At 36.1% G+C, this 10,066-nt stretch overlaps 1 pseudogene; it reads left to right on the forward strand.

The window, feature by feature from the left end:
* Positions 1-2,002: 2,002 nt before the first annotated feature.
* On the forward strand, positions 2,003-3,418 carry LOC116865353 (annotated as a pseudogene).
* The last annotated feature ends 6,648 nt before the right edge of the window (positions 3,419-10,066 follow it).

The raw sequence follows: 10,066 nt of genomic DNA on the forward strand, positions 1-10,066 counted from the left end.
CAAAGCTATAATCATAACTGCTTTGAAAAAAAAAAGTGAATCAGATTTATTATAAATGTAGCACTTCTTCAATACACAACACTATTATGAATATTAATAATCAGAAAATCAAAAATATATAAAACTAGTAAGACAATAAATACAGTGGTAATTATTTGTTTTGCAAACAAGAAGTAGAACAGATAATATATTTAAAAATATATATTTTTAATCTCAAGACTAGCAGTTAGCTGATTGAGGAGTTTATTACAAGCCGAAAAAAGGATCTATTCTGACCGCCGACTAGATATGTTATGGTGATTTAAATCCTTTATGTATTTTTTAAAATGGTGTTAAGTGGGAAGGAAAATTAAGCCAAATGATAGTTAAGGCATAGAACTTTATGTTCCTACCATGTACAGAATCTAAAATGTAATGTATGCTTTCCAAATAATCAGAAAAAAAAAAAGCTCATTGAAATAAAAATAATGGCCCTATATAAAAAATGGAAAACAGTGGAAAAAGTAAACTCGTAATTGTACAATAGTGACAGAAATGAAATAAATTATTACACTGTGTATAAATGAGTTAACATTTCCTATTGAAAAAACTCAAAATCTTCTCACAGAGAAACTTTTTAAAGCAAATGACTAAAACAACTCAATGTGAAAGCTCAGGAGGAAAAACCAGATGGTTTCAAAGAAAAGCAGAAAGTAGGGCAAACAACAATTATATCAGGTGAAAAATCACCCAGCTGAGTAGGATACACATCTTTAAATGATGAAGGGACAATTTCCACTTCAAGTCCTAGAACTAAAGGACCTGACAATGTTGAACTTTACTGAAGCCTTGAACTCCTGTAAAACTGCACTGATCAAGGAAACTGCTTACTACAAAGAGCCATCTTTCCCCATGTCGCTTTGGAACTTGTGGATTGTTTGTGTATAATGAGATCAAAGACCATCTACATTCTTCCTCTTTGACTCATGGTTAGCTGGACTGTCTTCACTGACCAGTCTGCACAAAAATACCTACTATTAACCTAACCAGTCTGGACTCTGCTCACCCTCACCACCCCTCTCACTCTGCAGCTCTGGGACCTTGACGTTCCTTGGAGCAGTCATTGAAAAATGCAAAAATGTCTCTTTAGCCATTCTTCCTGAAATCAGCAGACTTCAGCAAAAACATTTCCCAATCAACTATCTGATGACCTCACCTGGCCTTCTCATTCCTCTTTACCCCATTCTTTCTAGCCTGTTTACTTTCTTCCTGTAAAAGAGGAGCCCTGTTTCTCAGTTTCTATGAGTTCAACATTGTGTGTATGTGTGTGTGTGTGTTTAGATTCCACATACAAATGATAGCATGCATTATTTATCTTTCTCTGTCTGACTTTATTTCACTTAATATAAGGCCATTGAGTTCCATCATATTGTTGCAAACAGCAGGATTTCTTTCTTATGGCAGAATAATATTCTATTATGCATATACATGTGCATGTTGCATGTGCATCCATTTTCTTTATTCACTCAACCTTTGATGGACATTTAAGTTGTTTCCATATCTTGGCTATTGTGATTAATACTGTCATGAACATGAGAGTACATATATCTCTCTAATATTCTATTTTCGTTTCCTTTGGATATATACCCAGAAGTGGAATTGTTGGATCATATGGTAGCTTATTTCTAATTTTTTGAGAAATCTCTGTACTGGTTCTGATAATGGCATTTCTAGTTTATATTCATACCAGTAGTGTGCAAGGATTCCCTTTCCTCTATATTCTTCCTGTCACCTGGTACCTCTTGTCTTTTTCAAAATAGTCATTCTAGCTTTTTCGCAACGGGTTTGCCGCCAGAACACAGGTGTCGTGAAAACCGCCGCTCAACCTAAACAGAACGGGGAAGGAAAAGACTCACATCAACACTGTTGTCATCGGACGCGTAATTCGGGCAAGACTACCACTACTGGTCATCTGATCTACAAATGTGGTGGGATCGACGAAAGAACTATCGAAAAATTCGAGAGGGAGGCTGCTGAGATGAGAAAAGGCTCCTTCAAGTATGCCTGGGTCTTGGATAAACTGAAAGCTGAACGTGAACTTGGTATCACCATTGATAATTCCCTGTGGAAATTCGAGACCAGCAAGTATTATGTGACCATCATTGATGCTCCAGGACACAGAGACTTTATCAAAAACATGATTACAGGCTCATCTCAGGCTGACTGTGCTGTCCTGATTGTTGCTGCTGGTTTTGGTGCATTTGAAGCCGGTACCTCCAAGAATGGGCAGACCCGTGAGCATGCCCTTCTGGCTTACACACTGGGTGTAAAACAGCTAATTGTTGGTGTTAACAAAATGGATTCCACTGAGCCACCCTACAGCCAGAAGAGATACGAGGAAATCGTTAAGGAAGTCAGCACCTACATTAAGAAAATTGGCTACAACCCTGACACAGTAGCATTTGTGCCAATTTCTGGTTGGAATGGTGACAACATGCTGGAGCCAAGTGCTAACATGCCTTGGTTCAAGGGATGGAAAGTCACCCATAAAGATGGGAATGCCAGTGGAACCACACCACTTGAAGCTCTGAATTGCATTCTGCCACCAACTCGTCCAACTGACAAGCCTTTGCGTCTGCCTCTCCAGGACGTCTACAAAATTGGTGTTATTGGTACTGTCCCTGTGGGCCGAGTGGAGACTGGTGTTCTTAAACCTGGCATGGTGGTCACCTTTGCTCAAGTCAATGTTACAGCTGAAGTCTGTTGAAATGCACCATGAAGCTTTGAGTGAGGCTCTTCCTGGGGACAATGTGGGCTTCAATGTCAAGAACATATCTGTCAAAGATGTTCGTCGTGGCAATGTGGCTGGTGACAGCAAAAATGACCCACCAATGGAAGCAGCTGGCTTCACAGCTCAGGTGATTATCCTGAACCATCCAGGCCAAATTAGTGCTGGATATGCACCTGTGCTGGATTGTCACACAGCTCACATTGCTTGCAAGTTTGCTGAGCTGAAGGAGAAGATAGATCGTTGTTCTGGAAAAAAGCTGGAAGATGGTCCCAAGTTCTTGAAATCTGGTGACGCTGCCATTGTTGATATGGTTCCTGGAAAGCCTATGTGTGTTGAGAGCTTCTCTGACTATCCTCCTCTGGGCCGTTTTGCTGTTCGTGACATGAGACAGACACTTGCTGTGGGTGTCATCAAAGCAGTGGACAAGAAGGCAGCTGGAGCTGACAAGGTCACCAAGTCTGCCCAGAAAGCTCAGAAAGGTAATTGAATATTATCCCCAACACCTGCCACCCCAGTCTTAATCAGTGGTGGAAGAACGGTCTCAGAACTGTTTGTGTCAATTGGCCATTTAAGTTTAATAGTAAAAGACTGGTTAATGATAACAATGCATCGTAAAACCTTCAGAAGGAAAGGAGAATGTTTTGTGGACCATTTGTGTGTGTGTGTGTCGAAGTTTTAAGTTACTAGTTTTTAAAATCAGTACTTTTTAATGGAAACAACTTGACCAAAAATCTGTCACAGAATTTTGAGACCCATTAAAACAAAAGTTTAATGAGAAAAAAAAAATAGTCATTCTAATAAGTGGGAGGTGATATCTCATTGTGGCTTTTGTTTGCACTTCCCTGATGATTAGTGATGTTGAGCACCTTTAATGTACCTCTTGGCCATTTGTATATCCTCTTTTGAAAAATGTCTATTCGGTTCTTATTATCTTTTATTCATTTTTTTTTTTTTGCTATTGAGTTGTCTAAGTTCTGTATATAATCAGCAATAAAAACAAAACAAAATAAAACAAACGAACAAACAAAACCCTAACGTCTAAAGATCTAATGTATAACATGGTGACTATAGCTGATAATACTATGTTACATAATTGAAATTTGCAAAGAGGGTACAACTTAAAGGTTCACATCTATAGATAGATGTAGACATAGATAAGTATATTTACAAAGAGAGAGAGAGAGAAATAAGAACGTCTATGTTCCTGTGGTAAAAGATGAATTTTTCTCTAATTCTTTTTAAACTGCAACTGCAAATAACAAAGAAAAACATAAAGGTAATTTTAAAATGTTACTTGCTTTTAAAATGAATTGGTTTTCACTAAGAAACCATAAAAGACTGAGAAGCAAATTGCATACATTTATTCATGGGATGAGGAAAGTCTTTTCTGTACTACATAAAAATAGGAATTTCGGGAAAAGATTATTAGATATAGTACATGTAAAAATGTGTGTATGTATGTGTCTCAGTCATTTGGGGCTTCTATGAGAACTTAGCAGAGACTGGGTGGCTTAAACAAAATCATTCCTTTCTCACAGTTCTATTGTCCGGAGGTCCATGACTAGGATGTCAGCATGGTTAGGTTCTGGTGAGAGCCCTCTTCAGGGTTGTAGTAAGCTGCTTATTCATTGTGTCTTCACAGGGTGGAAAAAGAGTGAGCTAGATTTTGGTCCCTTTCTGTAAGGGCACTAATCCCATTCATGGGGGCTCCACACTCATGATCTAATTATTTCTCAAGATCCTACCTCCAAATACCTTCACATTGGTGACTAGTTTCCAACATAAGAATTTCAATGGTTCACAAATATTCAGTCCATATACACATGCATATAAATCCATACATGTATGCATTGACTTATATGTATTAATTCACATAAATATGTAAGTATATACATGTGTAAGTAAATATATTAAAAGACCAAAAATCTCAGAAAATACTTTGAAATTTATTTTGGCCAAATGCTAAATCCTGATAGGTGTGAATTGTGTATAACCCAAATCTAAGGGGAAATTTTGTTTTCATAGCTTATACATTCATTGAATATTGTAGATTTGTCAACTAGAAAATGCTGGCAGATTACAGATAGTGAGGTATGATGTGGAGGGGCTGCTTCTTCTGATTTATACAATATGCTACATTGGTGGGGGAGATGATTGTTAGTCCTGCCAGAGCAGAGAATACAGTCCAAGTCTTATTATGTTCTGTACTTTTATATTTACATTTATATAATTTGCCGATAGCACTTACACAAACAATATAGTATGCTTCTGTTCAAGGAAATATTTACAAACATCAGGATCTGCACTTTCCTGAGTCAAGTTCTCTGATAATAATAAGGCCACAGCCCAGTCTTTAAGCATTTCAGAAAGCTCCCTGACATTCAACCTTCAAAATAAAAAGAAAAAAATTATAAAGATTGAAATAAAAATAATGCCCCATCTGATGAAATTGAATTCAACATCACAGTTATTGAAGTCATGCAAACAAAAATATGAGATGCTATTTTATTGCCATAAAAATGAACAGTTAAGCATAATGAAAACCCTAGCACTTGCATGGAGGCAAGAAATTGCTCATCTCCATCATTAAGGCTTTTTTTTTTTTATTCCCTGAAACAAATTTGGTTGTATCTCAAAATTCTTAAAAAATATCATCATTTTACTTCTAGGAATTCACCATATGGAAATAATATTCAAAGATACAAATGAAGCTGTATATACAACAATTTTCACTTTACATTATTTTAATAGCAACATATATGTCTTATGATTAAAAATAGAAATATTTAAAGTGGAATATTTTCAACACACTCCCAAGTTTAAAAAGGAGACAAAAATATCTGAATATGACTGTTACTGCATTTAATTAGTACACATAATATATTTAAACTGTGTAATAGATAATAGATTATGTATTCCATAACATCTCTTATATACTCTTATCTGTTAAGATCTAAAATGTATATATTGTATATTATTACTCATATAAGACAAATTGTATATTTTCTTAAAAATATAGTGCATGATATATATCATGTACCACATTATGCATAATTTAGTATATTCAATTACATTATAAATGTTATATATAATATATAATATAAATTAATATAATATAATATATAATGTAATAAAATATGATTATATTTTATAACAGTTACTATATTTAACTTCTGCTATAGACTGAATATTTGTGTCACTCCAGAATTTATGTGTTGATGCCCTAACCCCTAACATGACTATATTTGGGGATAGTGTTTTTAAGGAGATAATTAAGGTTAAGTGAAGTCATGAGGATAGGGCTCAGATTTAATAGTCTTAGAGTTCTTGTAAGAATAGACATCACGAGCTCTCTCTTGCTCTTTTAGCATACACACAGAGAAAAGGTCTTATCAGTACACAATGAGAAGGAGGCCCTCTGTAAGCCAGGAAGTCAGGTATCACCAGAACCAAATCTGTCAGCACCTTGATCTTGAATTCCCAGCTTCCAATACTGTGAGAAATAGATTTCTGTTGTTTAAGCCACCCAGTCTGTGGTATTCTGTTATGGCAGCTTGACCTAAAACAACCTCTTTTCAGATTTTCAATTTTTTTTTGGTTTACATTTTTAAATTTTAAAATGTTTTTTGGTTGTTTTAAATGGAACTTTGCAGCACTTATTATATGTTAGCAGAAGTCTCAGAATAACTGATAAAATTAAGTGAAACTATAAAGACATTTATTTTCTCAACCAGAAATTGGTTCTCTATTTAGTAGGAAACAGATTTGTTCTTAGTCCAGTAGCTCAGTGATACCATGAAGGATCTAAGCCTCCTCTCACATTCTCTCCTGTGAGCCTCAGAAGATTATTTAACCTCATAGTTGAAAGAGGTTTTGTTTTGTTTTGTTTTAAGTTTTTTTATTTAATTCTAGCATACAGTGTAGTATTAGTTTCAGGTGTACAACTTAGTGATTCAACACTTCCATACAATATCCGGTGCTCATCACAAGTGCCCTCTAAATTCCCATCAGCTACTTAACCCAACCCCACTCCCACCTCCTCTCTGGTAACCATCAATTTGTTCTCTATAATTAGGAGTATGTTTCCTGGTTTTCCTCTTTTTTCCTCCTGTGATCATTTGTTTTGTATCTTAAATTCCACATATGAGTGAAATCATATGATATTTGTTTTTCTCTGACTGACTTATTTCACTTAGCATAATGCCCTCTTGCTCTATCCGTGTCATTGCAAATGGCGAGATTTCATTCTTTTTGGTGAAAAAAAGAAAGGGGGCTTTTTTCTCTTCTTTACCCTTCAGTTGATGGATATTTGGGCTATTTCCATAATTTAGTTATTGTTGATAAGGCTGCTATAAATATCAGAGTAACTGTACCATTCAAATTAACATTTTTGTATCCTTTGTGTAAATACCTAGTCGTGCAATTGCTGGGTCATAGGGTAGTTCTGTTTTTAACTTTTTGAGGAACTCCATACTGTTTTCCAGAGCCTGCACCAGTTTGTATTCCCACAAACAGAAGAGGAGGGTTCCCCTTTCTCAGCATCCTCACCAACTTCTGTTATTTCCTGTGTTGTTAATTTTAGCCATTCTGACAGGTGCGAGGTGATAGCTCATTGTAGTTTCGATTTATATTTCCCTGATGATGAGTGAAGTTGAGCATTGTTTCATAAGTCTGTTGTCCACATGTATGTGAAAGACAGTTCTATGCTGAGGTTCATACTAGATACCATCCAAAACAGAGAGAAGAGAAGTAAAAAGAATAATTGCATGTGTGGCCATAAACTAAGTCCTACCTCTACCTACAATAAGGCAATTATGAGCAGTGGGGAATGGAGTTACCATGATTGTTTGACTAAAATTCATTTAAACCCTGGCTCTTAGCCTACCACAAAAAATGATATTCTATTGATAAAGAACAAAATCAGGGTTCACTAACATTATTTGAGGTGAATTTAGTATCACGTTACACGTCAATTCTAGCTCACTATCAGGATGGCTGCCAACAAAATAGTACCAGCACTTCAACAAACATGACTTAAACTTAAGTGAGAGTTAAATCCTAGTGAGGTTGTTTTGTTTGTTTGTTTTTATTTCTTATTTTTAAATTGTTGTAGCATAAAAGTTCTATGAGAATGTTCCAAACAGGCCTAGTGCCTTTTCACACTAGTTTGATGAGGGTCTTGTCAAACTGTCATGGATGTGGTGGTCCCCATCTCCACTTCAGGATAGAGATACACATTCCCCAGCTGTCAGGAATGTTTGTACAAAATGATAGCCAAATTGGAAAGGGAGATGAACCATGAGAGACTATGGACTGTGAAAAACAATCTGAGGGTTTTGAAGGGGCAGGGGTGGGAGATTGGGGGAGCCAGGTGGTGGGTATTATGGAGGGCACATATGGCATGGAGCACTGGGTGTGGTGCATAAACAATGAATTCTGTTACACTGAAAATAAATTAATAAAAAAATAACAAAAAATGATAGTCATATTGAGATGGTATTTCTTCTCCATGGTTTCTCTGAAATGTCCTATTTCCAAATTAGCAAAGAAATAAGAGTATCCTTTTGCTGTCATATAAAAGTAAAAAATAATGAATATTTTCTAGTTGATATAATGTTGCTTTTCTTAAACAAAAACATTTACTGTTTTATTTGGTTTAATTATATTCGTGTAAATTGTCACCCCAAACACTCATAATAGTCTTTTGTTCCTCCAAATGTTTTGTGGAAATTAGGGACATGTGGCTGAGGCCCAGATATGGCAAAGCAGGCATAAGGAAAAGAAAACAACTGTGAAAGATATGTTGGGCAGAATAAGAGTCCTTCAGAGACATCCATACCCTAATCTCGGGAACCTCTGACTATGTGATCTTCCATGGCAAGAAGAAATCAGGGGAGCAGATAGATAAAATCAGATAAAAGATAGATAAAAGCAGATAAAAGCTGCTAAATTAGGTGACCTTAAAAAGGGGGTAATATTTTAGGATTATCTGGGCAGACCCAGTGTAAAGTAATCACAATGGCCCTTTAAAATGGAAGAGAGAGGCCAAAGAAGACATCAGAATGATATGATGTGAAAGTCTCAGACCACTCTTGCTGCCTTTGAAAATGGAGGAGGGGTGCCAGGGTCCAAGGCATGTACTCAGGTTCTAGATGCAGGAAAGTGCAAGGAAACAATCTTTCCTCTAGAGCATGCAGAAAGGAAGGCAGCCCAACCTACATCTACCCAACCTACATCTACCCAGCCTACATCTACCCAACCACAGAGCCCTGTGGCACTTCTGACTACTGTAATTGAGATAATAAATTTGTGTTGTCTTAAGGTACTCTGTTTGAGGTACTGTGTTATGACAGCGATAGGAAACTAATGTAGAAGTTTTGATACAATTTGGGTTGGGGACTGAACCCAGGAGAATAAAGACTCAAGAACACACAGAAATCCAGGAAATAGCATCTCTTTGTCCAGAGAAGAGAAATGGGAAAATTGAATATATATATATATATATATATATATATATATATCAAAAGATAGGTTAAGTTTAACCTCAATTTCTAGATTTAGCTGTAACATAAGATCCTGCCTCTGATTCTGTTGTGACTGTTGCTATTGTTACCACTGGTGCACTGCCTGATTTTGGACACTCATATTTGCATTTTATCCAGTACTGAGGTTAAGTTCTTAACCTTGTGTTTATGCTACCCTCTAAACTCAATCTCAAAGCTATAATCTCTCTTTGGTCATGTATTCCACACAGAGCACAGCCCAGCCCATCTTCTAAAGCTACATTTCTCAAACTAGCGTATGCTAAAAACAGATATATCCAGAGGCTAGCCTGGGGATAAGCATACAATCTCCATAAATAATCTTCAGGAAATACCATTTTTACTCAAAGACCTAAAGGAAAAAAAAAATTAACATTACAGTTGGACAAGCAACACTATAGAAACTTTTTCTGGTTGAGCAAATATTATCCTCTAAAAATATTTCATGAATATATCAATATTTATATGCAGTCAGATATTGGGAAATTAGGTATTTTGTGCTTTCAAGGAATCATATGACATCAGTCTCATTAATACTGTGGTCTTGAATCAGCCAGAATGAATTGTGTTATTTCACAAGTTACCAACCCATCCTCGTGCCTACCCCCAAACCCAATCATATTAGCCTGAAAATAGGAGATAACACCACTCGATTTTTCCTTTTCTAAATTTATCATTTTATGAGCTAGTGTTGTTATTTTCATTAGTGAGTACACATGCATACACATACACACACGTGCACATACACATACAT

The sequence above is a fragment of the Lontra canadensis genome, unplaced genomic scaffold (assembly GCF_010015895.1).
Source record: "Lontra canadensis isolate GAN:19392208 unplaced genomic scaffold, GSC_riverotter_1.0 scaffold1, whole genome shotgun sequence".
NCBI lineage: Eukaryota > Metazoa > Chordata > Mammalia > Carnivora > Mustelidae > Lontra > Lontra canadensis.